Here is a 23,508-nt window from a genome sequence, read left to right on the forward strand (position 1 = left end):
GGATGGCAACAGTTTATAGAATTTTGTTGGGAAGATGTGTGGTGGTACTCTCCTGTCAGTGTCTGATATTTAAGCCTTTCCATCAGTAGGGAAAGAGCTTTCAATTAGATCTTGATCATGGCATCTTGAAATCCACCAAAGCAGAAAACATCCAGTTGTATAAGACTGACCAGTGGTCTAGTAATTGCCAAAATGAACAGCTAAAAGAAATTGGTAAAGAAATGGAAAAGATTGGGAACTGGCAAAAATCCTCCCATTATATTTCCATGTATCTGCTAAGAAATATACCTCCCAAATAGGAGATTTTACAGTTAGAAGAAGTGCAGAGGACAAGCACTGCTGCAGCTGACAGTGAATACAGAGTTCTGAATTTATGTGTAGATTAGCACTATGAAACATGAGAAAAAAAAGTGGTCTACTATCTAATGTTACTGTCAGCACTCTCCAAACTGTTATTACCAGGACTACAAAGATACCTTTCTCTTTCCATACAGTTGGTTTTCAATTGCCCAGCCCAATTATAAAATCTTGTGCTTTTAACAAAGCAGGCACCAGAGGGAGACCTGCACTTTAGTTCAAAATGCTGGCAGGAGCTGTTCAAAAGTGGACAATCAAAGCCTCTTGGCCAATGTACGCTAAGTGGCTTTGGGTGAAATTGTGGCTAATAGGAGCACTCAGAAAGTGACTCGTGTTGGACCGTTTAGAAAGAGAAAACTACCCAATAGACTTAAGACTGTTCCGTGAAGAAAAGCAGGTTACCAAATCTCAGGCTGTACACAAACACACCTCAACCAGTTTGGCCATACCTGGAAATGATCTGCTCTTTGCCACCCATGTCCTCAGCCTATCACCACATCCTGCTGATGGTAACCACTTCTCAAATCTTCTGGCTGAACTGCATATATAAGAACTACCTAAACATGTCAGTCAAAATAAGCCAGATCAGCTTAAGCAATTTAAATAACAAATCTTTCCTAACGTGGCTCAATTTGACCGAATTGGATTAGGGAGAGCTCTCACGAGTGGCTCAGCTAGCAGACCAGAGAGAGAAGTGACACCAGGCAGAGGGCAGTGATGAATAGTGTGGGTTGATCTTCCAGTGCCATGACTACAGCTGAAGTAGGACTGTAAACATGTATATTTATATATATATATATATATGTTTATATAGTAAGTGAGTTACTCTTGTTTTTCTTAAGCCAGGCAAGAGACTGCAAGAAATACTCTCTAGGCATGAAATATATTGTTCTTTTAAAAACAGGTACTCATCAGTTCAGGCTCAGAGAACCAACAGCTTCTAGAAAATAGGCATGATCCCACTAGGTCTTAATACCCAGAAAGCTGATGCACTGCACATGGAGTCAAGCAGACTAACTGGAATTCATGTAGCCAGTTAAAGAAAAACAAAATTATTTTTATGAGAGGTAAGTCTGTTGGTGTAGTAACAACTATCAACTCAATACATATACAACTGGATTCAAGGTTTGTAACAATGCTAATCAGAACAGTTAACTGATGGGAACAGAGAAAAGCTGGGAGTACTGTTTGTCCTTATTAGAAGTGCTCACCCTGTTCCAGATTTTTCTAATTTTTCAAAAATTTGGAAAAATCATCAACTCCTCAGATACAATCCAAGTTAAGAAAAATATTGAACAACAAAGAATAAGGAGCAAATTCTGGAAGAAAACAAAAATTTGACTCAGCTCTCTTTTGTGAGAAAACAATGGACAGTCTCAGCAAATTAATTTCTAGAACATTTGTTTTTCTAACTTCCAGATTTAGCATTTGGACATGACATTTTTGTTTTAAATAGATATAACTCAAGTTTTTAACCAACAAATTCATTCTAGATGGTTCCAGCTACAAACAAAACGATGCTGGTATTTCAACTACAAAGTTATTATCATTTTAATATAATTTAGCATGCTACTTTAAAAGGTACTCCATTATAATGAAGTTATTAAAATAATAGTACATTTAAAGCTGCCTAATAATGTCAGTCTTTTTGAGAAGTTGTATTACCTACAAAATTAGCATCAGTCTCTGAAACTCAGCAGACTGAACTATCCCAAGGATTGAACTGTCCCAAGGATGGTCTTCCATTGTTGCTTAAATCAATCCCTGTGGAGCTGCCAAAATTTACATTGAAGGTGCTCATGGAGCAAATTTAGTTTCAAAGTAACTACAGAAAATAAACAGTGGAAGAGGTGAAGGGGAGGAGAATTTTCAGATTCCTGAACTCCCTAAACTGATTCTGCATGAAATGCTAGGAGCACCAGAGTTGCAAGAGGGAACACCCAACTGAGGAGGTGGTGGGAAGGCAAGATATCAACATACTTTGCATTTGCAGTATGTGGGAATCTCTAGTGGCTGAGAATAAGGATAAACAGGAGAAGCTAAACACGCTGGTAACATGTTTTTTTGCTCATAGCTTTTGCTTCCTTCCTGGGAGCACCAAAGGGGGAAGCACTGCTTTCCACTGAATTCACCAGAAACAGCAGATTAGCTGTGCACCTTGTAGTTCTCTTTTAATTACTACTGCAAACAGTTTTCTTCCACGAACACAGGACTCATGATTGACTCTTTGCACAAATTAGATATAAAGGAAGAGAATTACAGACTCACAGGCAACCATAAATCTGGCATTTCCTCAATCTAGAGTGTTTGAATTTCTGATGTAAATAACAGTCTTTTTACAATGTGGTATAAAATCTCTAAAGAAAAAAACAGATGCTCAGACACAGCCTTTGCCCCAGAGAGCTCCTACTTCCAAGAGTGCAAGAGTTTTATCAGATTTTTCAATCACACATGAACAAGGGGCTAACCTAAATATGGTTTGTTTATATGTACATTATTTGCCACGCAAGAAAAGTAATCATCTTATAATTTGGTGGGAACTGAATTTGATTTTTTTTTTTTTTTTTTTTTTTTTTTTTTGTGGCAACACAAATATTGCAAGTTAACTGTTTTACAGAGCAGACTTGGTATTGTTTCTATTACATTGTATTACTTCTTTTTTTTTTAATATTGATCAAATATTCTTTCCAAAAGCGTCAAACTAGGTATTTTTAAAAATATGATGAGCTACCAAAACTTGCACTAACACAAGGAACATTAAAATACTTCGTATGCTTCTACTACACTTCTTAGTTCACTTCCATGAATAATATTCAAGTAGCTTGGTCTGCTCTTCATCTGCTCCTAAGCAATAAGCAAGGTGCCACAATATTTAGTACATTATGCTGGCTTTCCATTTTTCCAGACACATTAATATGGCTGCAGGGAAGTGGTAGAGAGAAGAAGGAAAAGATTAGGCCTGACCAAATTTCATCATTTAGAAATACACAGCAACTATACTCACAAGTTGCAACAATGACAAGAAACCAAATTCACAGAGCTTTGCACTATGTGCAATTCGTAGTCTCTCCAATTTGGGTCATGCCTTCCTAAAATGGGTGAAAAGGTAAAACCACATTACAAGGAAGAGCATGGTAATTACAGGGGTAAGAGGCTTGTTTTCTTCACAAAGGATGCATTACACACCTACGTAGACACACAGAGTAAGCATAAACTTTATAGCATGTTCCAAACAGATCATGTAGAACTTACATAAACAACTCAAAATCTCAAAAAACATGTCACAAAAAAACATTCAGAGACTGCAACAAAGAACTACATGGATGTATATTTCTAAATATATATATTTCTAAATGATGCGCCATATTGAGGTTAAAACAGGTTTCCTTGATACATCATTTTCCATCATGCTGTCCTTGAAAACTGAGATACATTATAACTATGGTCATCATAGATCCTGAAAACAGTATGCCATCTATTCAAATATTTTTCAGTATTATCACAGAATCATAGAATGGCTAGGGTTGGAAGGGATCTTAAAGTCACTGAGCTCCAACTTCCTGCTGTGGGCAGGGTTGCCACCCACTAGATCTTAATTATGTTACCAACAAATGTTGTGAATTGAAGAATTTTAATTTGCAAAATGCAATTCATACACAATTTTAGCCTTAGAAAGCACTAAAAGAATCTAGAACTTTATCATAGTTAGCAAAATCACTATCCTGAACAGAAGAAAAAACAACCCACCTTATAATTCTAAGTTAGAGATGCTTAAAAATATTACTTCCCATCAAATAAAAGATTTTCTGATGAAGATTTTGGAAGCTCAAATAAAATTTCTGAAAGAATCTAGACAAGCTAAAAAGCTACGCTTTGACCTCAAACAGTACTTTAAAATTACATTTTAAGCCACAGAAGTGTTCAAGAACAAAATTCTGGAAAACTACAGCTTTGTCACACAAGGAAAGTAGGATTTTCTACAGAGTCTTAACATTTTATTCCTTGATCGTAACAGCCTTCATTCCATATATAAGTCCAGATTTTACCCTTGGTTTCTCTGATGCAATAGTACTTCTGGAGTTTAACAAAACAGAATGTGGCAGATACTGAGAACCAGAGACAAAAATCTACCCATGAACTGTTACAGAAAACACAGAAATTACACAAAATAAACAAAAACTGCTATCTAAAGGGCTTGTGACATATTCACCTCTACACTCATCAAGGACGAAGGTCTATTTAACTTTTTTAATATTGTTTATGAAGTAAATTGAAGACTGAGCTCAAAAGCTGTGACATGGTTAAAAATAGTTGTATGGTTTAAGCTCTTCTACTCATACTGCTGTACAAGAAGAATTATTCTCCTGGTCAAAATATTTGCCTTTTCAGTGAGCTGAACTTTCAGGTCATCTGTTAACAATTCTTTCCTGTCTAGAAGAACTTCATTGTCCTCTCCTTTAACAAATAGCAGGGTATTGTTCCCAGCCAGTTGCTAATTCACACAATTATGTTGAAATCCTTCAAAATGGTAGGGAGAATTATGTATTGCTTGGTTTGTGATATATTTTTATTTAATAAATCTCATAATTTATTTCCTTTATTTTATTTAAGATATAATTTAAACTGATCATTGTGCCCTCTTCTCACCTCCCCAGACGTGCCTTTCCTTCTGTTTTTCAACCTTTCCCTCATAAATACACGGACATACATTAAAGCTGAGTTCAGGGCACCTTCGATGCTGAAACATCTTTGCCATCTTTTGTAGATGACTTGTGTGTTACCAAACACCCAGATTTAGATGAGCGATGAGAGTTTGGTTTGCCTTCCTGTACAATATCATTCCATCATTCCTGCATCAGACCATCTTATTCTGCCTGAGCAAGAGGCATTTCTTTGCAACGATTCACAGCTTCTGTCGCTTGCATATTCAGAACATCCCTAAATAAATTCTTCTGATAGATAACTGCCTTCAGTTTTAAATTTATTCTGTTTCTAAAAGAAATACACCTGAGTTCAGCCCTCAGCTGCTGTATTTTGTAATATCATTTTCTACTATAGTAAGGGTAATGGCTCCTTCTGCAATGTTTGCCCCATATGTGTACTTGCAGGCCATCAGTCACCTCCTAAGCTTCCATTTGCTAAACTTAGTAGGCTGGGCTCTAGGCTCTTACTAAATACATCAGGGCTTGTTCACATAATTGTCCTTTAGATATTTTTCTGAATCTTTTTTTAAGTTTAACAAGGGCGCTTCTGTATCTCAGCCTCAAACAGGATATAATTTTCTAACATTACCTCTCTAGAAACATACAGCAAAATAAAAGTACACCTCATATCACTTGAGATCTCTCATATCCATACCAAGAAACTACAGAGAGCATTTTTTTGCTACAGCATCTTGTCTGTGAAGAATTAGCACTTTCTGAAGTACTGCTCCCCAGCCTACATGTATGATCTTACTGTCTAGACAGATAAATTTAGCTATATTAACATATGTTGAAATGATCTTCATTAGCTAAGTAGAGACCATCCTTCACAGTTATCAATTCACCAATTTTTGCAGGTATGCATTTTACCGGAAATTATATTCTGCTTTCCACTTGATCATTATCCAAGTCCTCAAAGCAATGGGCTGTGAAAAACCTCTATAAATTCCAACACGAGTGTCCTTACCTGCTTTATGATCTGTTCATTAACCAATTTGAGTACTGTGTACTGTGTTCAGTTTTGGGTCCCTCACTACAAGAAAGGCATCAAGGCCCTGGAGCATGTCCAGAAAAGGGCAATGAAACTGGTGAAGGGTCTGGAGCAGAAATCTTATGGGGAGCAGCTGAGGGAACTGGGACTGTTTAGTCTGGAGAAGAGGAGGCTCAGGGGAGACCTATCAGAAGGGAGGTTGTGGCAAGGTGAAGGTTGGCCTATTCTCCTGTGTAACTAATGATAGGACAAGAGGGAATGGCCTCAAGTTGTGCCAGAGGAGGTTCAGGCTGGATCTCAGGAAATACTTCTTCTCTGAAAGAGTGGTCAGGTGCTAGAATGGGCTGCCCAGGGAGATGGCAGAGTCACCGACCCTGGAGGTGTTCAAGAAACATTTAGATGTTGTACTAAGGGACATGGTTTAGTGGGGAAATAGTGGTGGTAGGTAGACAGCTGGATTGGATGATCTTGGCGGACTTTTCCAACCTTGGTGATTCTGTGGTTCTACGAATCTATATTTAATATGGGCCATGTTGACTTAGCAAAGAGCTAGATTTTGAAAATCAGAATGCCATGCAGTTCTACATTAAGTGCCTTACAAAAGTTTATTTTATCTACATGAATATCTTTGTTAACCTTTCAGCCTCAAAATGAAGAAATAAATATAAACAAGTTGTATTCAGCATGAATAGTTGGGAGAGCATCAACTCCGCAGTCCTTCTATTTTCTGCTAACCAGATCTCACCTCAGTCTTTCCACAGTTCTTCCTCTGATCATTATCAGCCTATCCAGTCTAGTGTTCATGTTGCATCTTAGCCCTTCCTATCTCATTTACACCTCTTCAATAATTAAAATTAAACAAAATATGAACCCAAATACCTTACATGTATTCTTAGATGTGTATTATTGTAAAAATGCTGACTGCACTAGACTAAAGAAAAATATTAAATTTGGTTGTTCCTCCCAGAATAAAGCAAATTTTTTTGGTAAATTGTTGTAAGCTTTGAATACAACATCCAGAACTTGCCCGAAGAACAAGTGTTTAGACTTACAGTAGGAATTCTAAAGAAACAGAGGATAATATTTTCGCATTGCTTTTGTTTTCTCTAGTATTATTGTCCCTATCTAGTCGGCTAATGTCATTACTAGCACTGTTTAGCTCTCAATAAGTAAGATAATTTTAATATTGTTCTTAACCCCAGTGACAGAAGCTTCATGTCTATCTCACAATGCTACGACAGCTTCATATCTGCCTGTATTGGATTTGCACTGTAAGAATTACAAACTCTCAGGGTAATTTTTATTTTTAAATGATGTAACTTTCAGACAAAATTGTTTTCTTTATATTTTCAGTAAAATCTCTGCTGAATTATTTTTAGAAAATCATCCTTTTAGGGAAAAAAAGTGAGTATTTATTACTGGCAAGGACTGTACTGGATAGAACTGATTCAAATATATGCTGAGAGCTATCAGTGCTGATTGTCCTGGTGAAAGTTAAGTGAGTTATTTCTCATTTAATTTTTTTTTCAGAAAAGTTAAATTTTGCAGAAAATAATTTTTCATTCTCAGAAAAGCATGACAAATTACCTGAAGACATTATGAAGTCTTGGAAGGTTTTGTTAATGATAATGCACTATAATCACTCTGAAATAACAATGTATATTTTCTCTGCATTCAGTTAGATTCCTCTTTCACATAAGCGCTCCAAATCAAAATCTGACAACAGGTTACTCATCTAGACAGAGTACTTATCCAATAAAGAGCATTTCTTTGATTTCTGTATCATCAGTCATTTCTAACCAAACAACACCTCCAATATTATTTTCTGCCCTTAGCATCTCCCATAAAACAGTATATATCTATGCATATATATTCCTGCTATTACTGCAGGAATAACACAAATCATCCTAATATATTTCACAAATATCAAAACATGGAAGAGTTATTATACAGTAAGAAAATAACTAGGATCCTTTCTTGTGTCCATGGTCTTTTTTGGTTAGGACACCTTTGATTCAGATTATATTTCGGAGAAATTAAAGAAAAAAATCAAAAGAATCAGTGATGTCTTCCAAGCCTTGCCCAAAACAATAGATTAAAAAAAACCCTAGCACTGGATGTTATGAATCCTGGGAATATTGACCTTTATGTCTATGAAAAAATGTTCAGAACTTACAGAACCTTCAGAGGCAACTTTCTATTCCTAAGAATCCAATTTCTTTTGTTGTCATTATCTTGCAAATAATTAGAGATAAAGTTCAATGAAAAGATAAATATAAAACAAACAACCAGTGCCTAGGCCAGGCTCTTTTACAGTAATGCCGGAATGGAACCACAGAAGAAAAGGTGGGAAGGGCAATAAGAATGATCTGATTTTATAATTTGATCCTACTCTTAATAAAGTGTGGCACTCAATAAAAACTGGCACACTGGAAGTCTGTTTGACTTAGTCATTTTCAAATAAGTAGTCTGAAGTGTTTGGGTGTTTTTTTAATACTTCGTTGGCAAGTAAATCAGTTTGAATATACTGGATTGAGTTTCCAGATGGTGATCAACAGAATATTTTTTTTCTGAGTGTAATCTTGTTCTGTGCTTTCAAATTATTTATTTAATGATAAATATGTATATATATATATATATCTCATTTAAATGAAGAATCAATGCCAGTGGTTGGCAATACCATTAAACTGTGCCGGTTTAAAACCCAAGTATAGGTTTTAAACTCATTGCTGTGTGCACCTGTTAAAACAGTGAGTCATCTGAATATACCTTCATACAATCCTAATTTTTGTGTGCTGCACCTCTGAAATAATAAATATTTTAATCAATTTTTGATGTTTTAAAATTGCACACGAAAGTGGACCAGACTTGTAATAAGTACATAAAATCTTTTAAATAAAGACAATTGTCTTTAGAACATTGAATACATAATCTAAGCTTTTTATCATCATATTCAACATTAAGAATATTACATTTCTGAATTAATTATGAGTTACACTTAAATAAATGACAGAATATTTTTCCTTAATATAAAACAAAATATGGGCCTAACCACACAAAGAACTGAGAACTCTGGACTTGGGGCACTTAAACTACTTGGCTGCTTTATAAATTCTCACTCAGTTACCAACACCTTCACTAACAAAGCACTAGCACTGTAGTCTTTAATACTGACTGATATTATTCTTTCCTACCAGTTCTTATTTATATGCTGGAATGAGCTAAAGAGCAACATGGCTTACTTTCCTTATCAGTTTTCCCACCTTCACATTCAAAGTGAAAATAATTTGCTCCTGCCTGTGAAACTGAAACCAAAAGTCATTAAAGCACAAGTTTGCCTACTCAAAAGCTATTGACGGTACTTATACTTTGAACTTTAATTCCATTGAAGAGGTTAATATAATATTTATTAATTGCAGTATTTTCAATGAAATAAAGCTTAAAGTGAACTCAACTACTAAGAGACATGCTGTCCTTTCCCAGTTACTGCCCACTGCTCATTCAGTATATAACTAAAATAAAATTTAACTTATAAATTATACTCTGAATTACATTTTTATGCCACCCAAAACTTTAGGTTGGGTTCGCACAACAACAATTTTGCATCTCAGCAAAATTATAATATGATCCAGGTGGACAGGCAAAAAAACAGCCTTACATGGCTGCATGAGTTTTATCACTTGTGCTGGGCACTAGAAGTAATGAAAATTTTCATCACACTCTCTAACTGCTGTGTTTGGTGTAAAATTCAGGAAAAGGTTAATAAGTAGTAGCTATGTAAGACTGATAGCAGCCTTCCAATAATTAAAGGGAGCTTATAAGCAGGAGGGAAATCAACTTCTTACATGTTCTGATAGTGACAGGACAAGGGGGAATGGCTTTAAACTAACAGAGGGGAGATTTAGTTGAGATGTTAGGAAGAAATTCTTTGTGTAAAGGGCAGTGAGGCAGAGGCACAGGCTGCCCAGAGAAGCTGTGGTACCCCATCCCTGGAGGCGCTCAAGGCCAGGTAGGATGGGGCCCTGGGCAGTCTGAGCTGGTGGGCGGCAGCCCTGTCCAAGGTCTCTTTGAACCCAAGTCATTCTGTGCTTCTATGATATGACTGAGAATTAACTGGAATCCCAAACTGTTGCAAGCAGTTTACAATGTTTGTATCAAAATAGAAGTGCAAGTGGCCCAAAACTATGTGGTGCAGAACAGGTTTGTCCTCAGCTCTGAAGATGGTGACCTGGCACAGCTTCTTTGTCCCACTGCCTGCCCTGTCAATGCCTGCAGCTCCTGGCCCTCCAAGTGCCCCCAGGGACATGGACCCTGTTCCAGAACCAGCACAAGTCAAGGGCAAGAAGTTGTGTGGCCATACCACAAGGCAGCCTAGTGAATTAGCCCAGCGAATTAGCCCAGCTTAAAATGAAATATAATATTTGACATATGTTATTTAACTGATCAAAGTCACTGCTGCAACGATCCCCAATATCTACCCAGTTTCTTCTCCTATCTCCCTTTGATTACGACGTACACAATAATCAACACAAATGCTGTCAGGATGGGCAAATTTCCTACCCCATTCTCTGGATGCTTTCACTGAGGCTGTTCTGTGTACACTACATGGCTGTACAGCTCTAACAGCCTTGGACTCATGCTTTGTCATACCAGTAGATATCTCTACAGCTACTCACTGAAAAACATAGAGGAACAGTTCCAACCAAATTAACACTTTTGGAGATAAGTTTTTTGTTGTTTAATTATGCTAGATTAATTTTCCAACTCTTTTAGCAAAAGGCCAAGCTTCTGTTGTGGTTCAATAGAAGAAATGGCTGAGATGTCTGAGGAAGGAGCTGCTGAAGTCAATTATAATGTGCTGCCACCCAAAATCCTTTAGAGATTTAAGGTAAAAAAACATAAAATACAATTATGGTTTAAAGACACAACTTAATCCACCACTCAGATAACTGTCACTAAGGAAAAAAACCTTTATTTACACCATAATAGCTCAATGCTGTGCCTAAACCCAGCTTCGACAGCACAATCCTTTTAACATTCACCTACTAACACAGTTTACAGTCCCATGGGAAGGCCTGTAATGAAGAAGTTGGGTACTATCCTGCAGTAGGTTCAGAAGACTGTAGGGGGAAAAAAAGGTCGGTGCTTAGCAGGTTGCAATTCAAGCATATTTAACAGAACCAACTAAATGAACCAGACTAGCCTTTTTATACCTCTCTGTAGAGAAAGGAGATAATGTTTCTATTCTGATGACCTTCTAGAGAAATTTATTTCAAAGCTCTGAATGGTAGGATGACTGTCATCACTGATTACAGAGAATATCAAAGATGACATTGCATGCAAGCTAAACACCTCTTTACAGTTAGCCCCAAAAGAAAGGAAGAAAGGAAGAATGGAAGAAAGGAAGAAAGGAAGAAAGGAAGAAAGGAAGAAAGGAAGAAAGGAAGAAAGGAAGAAAGGAAGAAAGGAAGAAAGGAAGAAAGGAAGCATAAAAGGGAGAGAGTTTAGTCTGTGAGTTGTACTTCTAGTGTAGCTTCTCTCTATAAGACCCAATTAGATTACTCTACTTTATTCTAAGATGTTTTGCCAATATTTACTTTAAGAAAAAAAAGCTTTATACTACTGATATTTTGGCTCAAGGATTCAAACTTTGTCAGGGAGATGAACAATTAGCAATAACCTCTGAAATACTCAGGCTGAGTGATTTGCTCAGTGCTACGCTAACTCTGACAGAGGGAAAGAAAGAATTACATTTTTCAAGACAGCATTCAGGTGTCCTAATGATGAGATCCAACATTTTCTCCCTACAGCCCCTGCCTACCCATTTGCCAACTTCTACAAAAGATAAGGCAGTCTTTCTTACACTCCATAAGAAAGTTCCTGTTTCCTGCTAAGAAAAATAAAATTCATCCTTACTTCACAATCATGGGAGAACTGATTCCACTCTGAAATTGTCCTTTTCTGAATAGTCAGATGGAAAAAGCTTTTTCTGGTGGTTTGACTGAAAATGAGAGAAACAGCTATTGGGAAGAGGCTGGGAAGGTAGAGCTCAAACATTTGACAAAAGGGACAAGTTAATGGATAGAGAGCATTTGCTTAGTGAAAAGCAGAATATAAAAAGTTATCACATGGTTCCACAGTCCATCCATGACTTGCTTCTTCCCCTTATCATAAATATTATGTCTCTGTATACTTTAAGACTTCATTTAGCATATAAAGATATAAAATCTATTTCCCAAAATTAATCACTGCCATTCACATCTTAATTCAAGCTTCTTAAATATAAACAAGAATGCAGAAGAAAAATAAAATTAGAGCCATATAAAGCATTATTTTACTAATGGAAACACAAAGACACACAGACACATATGTACATAGGATAGAATAACTCACGTCTTGAATTCCCACTATTTATAAAAATGCTCATCAAGAACAAGCAAATAAGCCAAAAGACATTTTTTTACTTGCCAATAACAATGTCACAATGAAAGAAATTATTTTGTATGCATGCAAGGACTTAGTTTTGTTACATCTAATAGCTTTAATTAGAGATACATATGTTCAAGTGCGGATGATTACATTCTTTAGAATAAACTTGGTTGTTATTACTAATGACTTCAATGTTGAATAATTCAATTAATATTGAATATGTTCAAATAACAGTCAGTAATAAAGACAGAAACTTTGCATTTTACCGACCAATGCCAGTAAAGTACGAATAACAACGATCTTCACTTATGTTGAAGATAAACTGTATCTCCCAATATTTTAACTGTAACTTAACCAACAACAGTTCATCATTCATCACTTTTCGGAATCTGAAGGTATGAGAACTGGAACATAACAAATAATTTCATCTGGGTGATCAAAGGCAAATAACATAGGAATAGGTATAAAAGAGCAACAGTAAAAATGTTTCATCTGTCACTGCACATGGATCGAGCTCGAATATTCAAGGGAACAGAAACAATATGTCGTACTGCTCATCCTATCCTGTCACAAAGTCCATGTTTTGTCACTAGTGCCACCAGTGAGAACTTCCAAAACATCATCTCATTCAACATGCCCTGAAACAGGTGAAACGCTGAATAAGCAAAATTTAACTGAAAATTGACACTGATACTTATCAATAAATGGTTTTAAAAACAAGATGTACCTCAATAAGCATTAAAAAAAATCCAATAAAATACAACCAACCCTGCTATGTAACCTTCACTGATAAGCATGTAGAGAAGCATGGCACTGTTTGCATACAATTAAGATGGGTACTCTGTCTTCCATGATTTAACATTCTTACAATGTCACATCTCAAAGAAGTATCCTTAAACAAAACAATTTATTTCTAATTCAGAACGTAATATTTTAGTGCTGAGCAGTTTAAATAAATACACACAAATCTCAGGGGATTTGATGAGTATAATGTGGTAGAGAGAAAAAAAACAAATCAATTAAGTAGCTACCCTGATATGAGATGCCTGCAACAAGAATTAAATAGGGTCTGAAATGTTTATGGAACTTTTGAAACATGAAAGTACTTCATTTGCCATCAGCACCTGGGAAAAATTCTTTGTTGGTATTGATCATTATTACCATGTGGGTGCCCTGGTAACAGGGGATGCTGAGAAGGCAGAGGTGCTGAATGCCTTCTTTGCTTTAGACTTCACTGCCAAGACTGCCACTAGGAAATCCCAGATCCCTGAGGAAAATTAGAGACTGGAGGAAGGATGACTTCCCCTTAGTTGAGAAGAAGCTGGCCACCGAACATTTATTGCAAGGGGCAATGGGCAGAAGCTAGAACACAGGAAGTTCCATACGAATTCAAGAACTTATTTACTGTGTGAGTGAAGGAGCACTGGAACAGGCTGCCCAGAGGCTGTGGAATCTCCTTCTTTGAAGATATTCAAGACCCTCCTGGACACTTTCTTGTGTAACCTACTGTAAGGAACTTGCTGTAGCAGGAGGTTGGACTTGAAGGTCTCTAGAAGTCCCTTCCAACCCCTACATTTCCGTGATTCCTTGATGATCAGAAATGACCTGGGTAAAAATATACCTAATGTTAATTCTCTAGAAATTATGTCTCCCAAAGATTACAGTATATTAAACTAGTACTAGACTTCTTTATTACTTGATGTATCTTTCTTTTGAATTCAAACAAAATAGACATCAAAAAAGTGTTCTTTATTCCCCTTCTCAGTACATAACTTTTTTGTATAATGAAACCAAAACAAGAAGTACTAGGCACTTAAACCACACCACAAAAATAAGAAAATTTGAAAAGAATTTTGTAAGTTGGGCTTTAACCTCTTTGAGATATGTACATACACTATAAACAGCTTAGTGTGCACTGAGTTTAAATTTTAACTTTGAATCTTCTGACCTTACTGTATCATAAGTGAAAATTGATTGACTCCTCTAAAACTTCCCTAATTTAAAACTTCCATTGCCCTTGTGAGTTACTAGATGTTAGGACATCTAGTTATTTCTTCAGCTGTAAATGATGGTAGGTGTTTCTATAGAAGCCATTTTCCAGAGGAAGAGGATCTACAGTGTCACCTTCAGAAAGCATTAGAAATCATCTAGCTAGAAATGCTCACTCAACTGACTGTAGCACACCCTAAATACGTTTGTTTAAAATAAATATGTTTATGGTCTAATTCCACAGAAAAGCGCACTAAGTACAAAAGCTCAAGATTTTCAGTCTGATGAAAACATCACCACTTTTACTGTCTTTGTGTTTCTTAATTCCTAGCCATTTTAATCAAAGATCATGTCTGTTCCTCATCTGTGACCCAAACAAGCATATCTCAGCCCTGTAACCGTGAAGAGCCGTCTAAGAGCTATCACATAACTACTGTATGGCAAAAAGCCTACATAACTAAAATAAATAAATAAATAAATAAAATCTGGTTTTTCTTCTTTTGGAAGAGTTTTTCACAAACCTTCCAAATTTTAGAATGATTACACTCCAGTACAATCTTTTATGGTTACACTTACAAAATACTATTCATTTCAAATAATGGAATTAATACCTGAAATTTGTTATGGCAATTTATTTCACCCAATGACCGTATTCCTCTTTCTCACTTTTCTAAACTAGGAGTCTATTCACAAAAAGCAGTTAGCTAGATCTTATTCTGAGATACAGACCTTATGCATATGAAGTCTCCAACAAAGATTTTGCAGGTATCTAGAATATATGTGGCTGATGATCATTTTAGATTTTATCCAGAGTTTATACTTCTGCTTTGCTTGACCACATATGATAATAACCTCTTCTTGAAACCTTAGGTTCAAGTTATTACTTCACTTACTAACAGCACCTTTTTTAGTGGTTATGACTAAGAAAAGGCTTGTACAAGTGCCTTAAACTCTACCAGTTGAACAAGATCCCAAAATGTGTTTAGAAATGAAGTCTGAAGGGAAGAGGACAGAAGTTTAGCTCGACACAGAAGGTGAGAGATCTGGCAAACACACTGTGCTCCCACTTACCCCACGTCCTACTGACATCATCACAAATGACGAATGTGTAAGGCAATGATCTTCCCTCAGTGGTGCCTGCCCACTCTGGAGTCTGCAGCAGCCCTTGGCTGACGTGTGCAGGGCATCGACATGGTGCCAGGTACCTGGAGACCTTGGGTTACATTGCCCAAGTTCTGGGATCCGTGGCTGAAATCTCTCTTGGCCTCAACAAAACCAACCACAAAAGCTCCCAATGACTACCGCTGTGCCACGTTTCCCATTTTTTCCCTTCTACTGTAAGAAATTACTGACCAGTGAGAGGCATCAGGATGCTGAAATGGGCAAATCTGTTGTGACGATGCGTATAGCCTAACATTCTCATTATTTCTTCAAGACACAGTTCCAGGACTGTTAGTTTTAACCTTGTACATGACCTAGCCAGTAAAATATGACTGAAGAGTCACACTGTTCTGGCACAAGCTGTATTTTATATGTACAGCTGAGGAAAGTCAGGTGCTGAAATCAAACAGAACTAAGAACTCTGAAGCAGCAACCAGTCAAGCTATAATGCAGCTGATTTTCTTGAAGTTACTTGGAATTGTTTTGAACCCTCAGTATACCTACATTTGAGTGTAATCAACGTACAGGTGATGTTTCATTTAATAACTGTGTTTTATGGAAAGAACTTCAAAAATCATATGCTTTTAAATATCTACTAAATAAAACATCCATCACACCACAGTGTCAGGGAAGTATTTTAGAGTCAAGTTATATTCATTTCAACATGTAAAAATGCACCTCAGTGTTCTCCTGCATACATATTTGTGAAACATACACCCAAACTTTTTCTGAGATAAAGACCAAACATAAGACTTAAATTACTGAGAAGCTGTGAAACTTTCAGAAACTGTGGTGGCGGAGGAGTTTGGAGAGGCACAACTATAAATGTGGTTAGGCCACTTAAAACACACATTTATCTTTCCCCACTGAAAAAAAAAAAAAAAAGAGAAATGAACAAGTCATCAGACAAAACATGGTCAAGAAGCAAGATTTGATCAGAGCTGCACTAATTTATTTTATGCAGTGTGATTATAAACTGTGCAGACTCACTGAAGAATCATATTAATCCCACTGTAATCACTTTGTTTCATTATTCAAAAAAAATATATATAGTTAACAGGTATTTAGTAAATAGTTGCTTAATTGTACATTTTAATGCTAGCAAAGTAGCTAAAATCATTTAAAATCTTTTTTTATGAAAAATCATAGTTTGCTGTTGCTTTTTTTGTTGTTGTTATTGTTCTTTTTTTTTTCCCCTGTATGTGTTCATTCACATATGTAGATTCCTTGCAAATGATCCCCAGCAGGTTGCCATTAAGGGATATATGTAAATCTTTTGAGGACATTCATTAAAACAGTAAATATCCTCGCCTTTTGAGTATACTGAATTGGTAACATGCCCCTTTTCTTTTCCTCTAAGTAATATGGAGGGAAGTTCAAAGAAATTATCTCAAAGAACACAAAATTATTGTATGTAAATATTGAAAGACCATTGAAAATGAGAAAAATAACGTATCTCCAAGCAGAGCTCTCATGGCTTTGGATACTATACTTGATAATGAAGAATATAGAACTCTAATTTTTAAGATACTCTCTAGATTAAGAATATATGGTCAGAGAAAGCACACCACTCTTAGTATGAAAATTAACATTTTACTCAAACAAAAAATCCCCAACTATTCTGCACTTATTGATGTCACATGTCACATGTCATCCAGCCATCTCAAACCTCAAAGGCACAAAATTTAATGGGACCTATGTGCTCTTTTTCACTTTACAGATACACTATGTACGTACTTTCATCAGATAACAAAAAATAATACATCATCCAGTGACACCAGATTGGGAGTTCATTATAGTGCGTTATGAGTGGCATTATAGATCCGCATATCAGTTATATCTAACATATTTGTACATCAAGCTATCACATATTTAAAAGTCATACTGGTAGCCAAAGCTTTGTATCATAGAATCATAGAATGGCTTGGGTTGGAAGGGACCCCAAGGATCATCAAGTTCCAACCCCACCGCCACAGGCCGGACCACCAACCTCCAGATCTGGTACTAGACCAGGCTGCCCAGGGTCCCATCCGACCTGGCCTTGAACACCTCCAGAGATGGGGTATCCACAGCCTCTCTGGGCAGCCTGTTCCAGCACCTCACCACTCTCTCTGTGAAGAACATGCCCCTGACATCCAATCAATCTCTGCAAGCAAGGAGTACTTCTCAGATAGAAATGAAACCATAACTGTTAGTGACTTGTTTTTCCCATGGCTTGGCACAGGTCAGAGCACACTGCAGTGGACAAGAATAAATTAAGCTGTACCTACTGAGAAGTCAAAAGGGAAATACTCCGTCACTGATGCTGTTCCAGCTACACCAAGCTTCCTCAAGAACAACAGGCTCTGACACGTCTTGTTAAGTTCTTTGTGTCCAATAATTTATCCTCATTCGAGGTGAACTGAATGTAGGCATACTGGAAGCAAGCTTCTGTGACATTATAGACTTGTAAGTTGGAAGTAACTGTTCTGTAACTCTTAAGCATTACTGGCATCACATTCACCAACACCTTTGATTGATCCAAAACATCAAGAAATAAAATCTTTTTTTATAATGTACAAGCATATTAGATATACATGCATGTACAAAACAGTCCTGTACATTAAAAAAAGCACTTGTTTTCTGTGAATCATTTGCAATCCTACACAGGACACAGCAGACTTTAACTTCTTTGAGTACTTGGAGTACAGGAGCAGCTACTACAGTCCTGCTAGGCCAGCAGCACAGCAGAGGGCATGACATACTGAAGGAGTTGGGGCTTGGGCACTTCCTAGGCAGCAGTGGAAGCAGGGGCACTGAGGCCTCCTGGGCTCTGTCTAGAGCTCTGGGACAGACAATAGGAGAGAAACTGGTGAAAGACAGTGTAGCAAGGGACATGGAAAAGAGTTAAGTGGTGATTCCTTTCTTAAGGTTCTCTTGCATTAGATCTCTACTATAAAAGACTGACGTTCACCAAAGTGGGATCAACAGATAATCGCCAACTCTTTTCGAAGTTAGAAGTACAGTTTCTACTCTTGTTGAGTGTGACAGAGTGGTCTGGATTGGAAGGGACCTTCAAGCTCATCTAGTTCCATCCCCCGGCACTGGCAAGGACACCTCCCATTTCCATGAGTCCCACCCACGATGGCCTTAAACACTTCAAGAGGTAGGGCAACCACAGCTTCCCTGCAACTTCTCTGCTGTGTCTCATTGTCCTCAAAGTAAAACATTTCTTCCTTACTCTCAATTTAAATCTACCATCTTCCAGCTTAAAACCATTGCCCCTCCTCCTGAAAAGGTCTTTCAGTCTTTCTTATAAGCCTCCCATATATACTGAAAGGCTGCAATGAGGTCTCCCAGGATCCTTTTCTTCTCCACACTGAACAAGTGCAGCTCCCTCAGCCTGTGCTCATAGGAGAGGTGCTCCAGCCCTTTGATCATCTTCAGGGCTCTCCTCTGGACCTGCTGAGTCCATGTCCTTCCTGAGCTGGGGGTCCCAGACTTGGACACAGTACTCCAGCTGGGGCCTCACAAGGGTGGAGGAGAGGGGTCAATCCCCTCCCTCTCCCTGCTAGCCATCCCTCTTTTGATGCAGCCCAGGATACTGTTGACCTTCTGGGTTGCAAGCACACTGCTGGCTCATGTCCAGCTTTTCATCCACCAGGACCCCCAAGTCCTTCTCTGCAGGGCTGCTCTCAAGGAGTTCTTCTTGAGGCCTGTACTCACATCTAGGATTGTCCCAGAGCAGCACTTCGCACTTGCCTAGTCAAGCAAATCTCTCTTACTCTCTCACCCGTTCTGAAACAAGCAATAACATTCACGCAACATTTTGTCAAAACAAGACCCGAACAATTCAGTCACCACAGTGCACCAACTGTAAGATCCCCTTTATGAAGAAATGTCATTGATGTTTAGCCAACATCTTAGGAATTGGCACAAAAGAAACAAGAAGCAAAAGATAGGTCCCAAGATATTTTGGACTTCCTGCAAAACAGGTTGAATAAAACCAAACCATTTTAATGGAAAACAATTGCTATTGCCCGAAAGTGCAGTATCAATTTTGTGTTAATATCAGTTTTTCATCAAATACCCACAAAAAAATTACAAGTTGCAGACTGTGGGCAATAGAAGATTCAACCTTTCAGCTAACATATGAAGAACAAATGCTTAAACTTTCCAGTAACAGCTCACAAAACATGACTACAGTGTAACTAGGGCTGTGATACAAACTTTTTACTTTTAAATTGATAGCTTCTATGCAGGAACCAATTTTCAACTAAATGACAGCATTTCTCCTTCAGTTTTCTATATTCTGCCATTTCAGAAATTAGCACAGTAGCTGAAGAACAGCCCACAGTATCAGAAGCTATTTTATTTTATTTTTTACTTGTGACCACTGTTGCATACAAGAAGTTTAAATTTTCATAGAATACGTTATTATTAGGTGGCCAGACTTGACCTACAGACTAATGCAAGGCCATAGGACTTCAGTCAGGTGTTCCAGAGATGGGTTTCAGCTTGTAATTTCACTGTCTCTGTAGAATTTAATGTCAAAGGTTTTACTTCTAAAAATAAAAACAAAAATACCAAATCATCATCTGAAGGGAAGTATCACCTTGAGAACACAAGACATTGGGATGAAAAAAATGCTTATGCATTTAGCAAGACACTTGAATAAAAAAAAAAAAAAAGACCATATCCATTCTATAAGATAGAATAATAATAATAATAATTGGAGTACAGGACTTAAACATGTTAATCTATAATATTTTAATGGAAATTAATGAAATTGCCTTAAAATGCTAGGTCTATGGGCAATGTCAAGGTAAAACATATAGTGAAGAAAAGCCCAGTGTACACATGCACTTGCCAAGTTTACACAAACTGCTTTACTTGCTTTCTGGTAAACCCTGAAAGGAAAGTTTTCATCTGAACAGCAATTGCAGCTCAGGTCTAACTACAGTCACTCAAATGGATCAATCCAGTGGACCATGTATATACACACCATCAACTGTAACAGCTATACCTAGAGGAAAGATAGAAACACTTGGTCATTTGGTGAGATATAATCTCCAGCAGGCAGAGAATTTTAGTACATTTCCTCTGCAGTTAGTAAAAAAAATCATTGAATTTTAGAAGATACTCTGCCAAACTCAGCAAGCTATAACACCATGCATTTTAGTACTACCACTGGTGCTTCTGACCTGCTGGCTGATGCATAGCTGTCCTGGGAAGTACCTTCATGGGATCACTTCCACATTTCATCAAACAAATCCGTCATGCCAACCACAATTCAGGCTGACTTTAATCCCAGATGTGATAGCAAGGGTCTGCCAGAAAAGGTCAAGTGATATGACTGCTGAGGCAGCACAACTACAGCTGCTTTCCAGATGAACCACCTACGTGGTGTGGGTACCATACTTCTAAGTACTGAAGGGAAGATGATGAGAACAAGCAACAACCTTGCAACAGGTGGGGAACCAGCCAGTACAGGGAACTTGTCACAACGTACAAGACAGTAGACCTAGCATTTGTCCATTTACATAGGACTTCCCAAAAATTACAGAAACACAGAAGGCATAAATGAAGAAAGATGTCCTAAAAATGTGCCTACTGACACAAAATTTGGGAAAAAAAGGAAAAAAAAAAGACAGCACTTTGGCATATATTTTCCTTTAGCTGTCTTGTTCACCAGTTTCTCCAACTCTGTCCACCTCACCAACATGTTGTCACTTGAAAACTCAAACTTACAAACAGAAGAACTATGTTCTTAGCCTCACCCATAGACGTTGGCAAGATTACTAAGTGTTTCATTTTCCACCTAGAAAAGAAAGCCTCTTCAATGCTTTTTGGTACATGCTTTACATTTTCTCCAGATCGTCTACCCCCTCAGAAAAATGTATCTCGTCATCACTACCACAATCCCGAGAAAGCTGAGAAACAAACATGCAGGATGTACAGTCAGCCCAACAAAGCCACTCTTTCAGCCTACAAGAGTACTTCCATGTTTCTCTCTTTCAATTCCCGATCACTGGCCTATAGTTAGGCCTCCTCTCTCCAGAGATTATATCCACAGTAAAAGTAAAAATCATCCCACAAACAACAAATAATCCACTTTTTAAAAACATTTTTATTATTTTTAAAGGTACTTACCTTCATTTTTATTGGTTATAAGAGGATTTCTCATTTATATTTTGGAAGAACCACAACACCTATCAGCTGTAGTTAGTGTTCACATTTAGCCTCATAATCTCAAGTAGATTATATGCTTTTTTTTTGTTCATGACAGACAATCAAGATTCAAAAGGAAAAATAAAACACATTACATTAGACTTCAATAACCAGACTAAAAGAGTATTGTACTGCATTAATTACAAAGAAAATATCCATGAAACAGTCATTTATACATGGTGTTCACAGAAGGTTTAAGTTATGAAATGTTCAACATTTTGGGTCAACTTGCAGTTGTACACTTCCCAAGTTAGTATTCACTACATTTAAATAATATGTGATTTCTGACTGCTCTGTATATTGCATTACAACATAAAACTTGTAAAAAAAGATCAGCAATTTAGAAGAAAAATTGCAAGAGACAGCTTGACCATGTGTGAGTCCAAAAGCATCAAGAATTTTAGCACCTCAAATAAACTCTGCACTTACACAGTGAAACAATGTGACTGATTTAAAAATTAAGAACAGCAGTTTATCACTTCAGGTGTTTTGAAAAACTGGCTTTTGCCCAAGGAACAGAGCATCTAGCCTGCCTAGTGAGAATGACCATGGTCAACGGCCTACTGGAGCCTTTCACGTAAGTCAACACTTCCAACACAACGTAAGTCAACCAAGCAGAATAATAAGCAGTGGTCACAGTTAACTTCAGCCCAATGTCCAGCAAACCGTTTTTCTGGTCATTTTTATGCCTATCAAAACCAACAACCCACTGTCAGATATTGAACAAATCCAGAAAGACACAACATTCATGTACTGGCCACAACACGGTCTACAGGCCCAACTCTTCCAGCCTGACAGAACTTTTCCTGAAGTCAAAGCAAATCCAGGATAATTTTTCTCTATGGAGAGTGGTCTCTAAATTTCTCACCTACTTCCAGGGATCATCCCTTCAAGACTGGCTTAAGCCACGCAATGAGGGTGGGGAAACTTGCCAAAGCAATTAGCCATGATCTATCCGCCTTGGGAACATAGGCCTCCAGTCTTCCTGTCCATCAGTTCAGCACCTCCACTTGGCACTCGACTCGCTTAGAACACGATCCCACAAGGGGAGCCTTCCACCTCGGCACAGGGGTGCAGTCCCACCAGTGGGAGATGCGCGCACCACCAGCACGGGAGGCTATTGCCTTCTGTCAAGTGTCTTGCAGGCCGGCCGGCTGCTTTGACCTTAGCATTCCAGCCCATGGATACAAATATTTTTTACAGGGCACTGCCGAGATGCCTATTACCCACTAGATAAAAGCATTTTTGCTCGGTGGAAGACTACTTATACAACCGAAAGACAAGAAAACGACAACCTCATCCCGCTCCCAGGGATGACTTCTTGCAAAAATAAAAACAAGGAAGTTAAATCCAAGAGGACCATCATGCTTTTCAATTAAGGGCAAGGATGTGAAATTGACACACTCAGGACAGGAAATTCGAAGTCGCACCCTCCCGTGCCCCCCAACGCCGCCGGGCGGGGGATGGTGTGCGGAGCCCCGCTCCCCGCACCGCCCCGAGTTCTCATCGCGGCGTTTCGCACGGCGGCGGCGCACGATGGTGGCACGGGACTCCGGGACGGAGACGGATCGGGGCCGAGCCCCCCCCCCGCCCGGCGCACGGCGAGAACTCGGCGCGGCGCAGCGCGCTGCCCGGGGGGCTGTCAGGGCGCTCCCTCCCCGCTGCCGC

The 23,508-nt window shown here is 38.0% G+C and overlaps 1 protein-coding gene across 1 annotated transcript in view; it reads right to left on the reverse strand.

The window, feature by feature from the left end:
• The window catches only part of CDYL (chromodomain Y like), a 106,866-nt gene that overhangs the window by 82,595 nt on the left and 763 nt on the right, over window positions 1-23,508 (reverse strand). The gene's annotated exons all lie outside the window — the stretch shown is intronic.

This window comes from Numida meleagris, chromosome 2 (genome assembly GCF_002078875.1).
Source record: "Numida meleagris isolate 19003 breed g44 Domestic line chromosome 2, NumMel1.0, whole genome shotgun sequence".
Classification (NCBI taxonomy): domain Eukaryota; kingdom Metazoa; phylum Chordata; class Aves; order Galliformes; family Numididae; genus Numida; species Numida meleagris.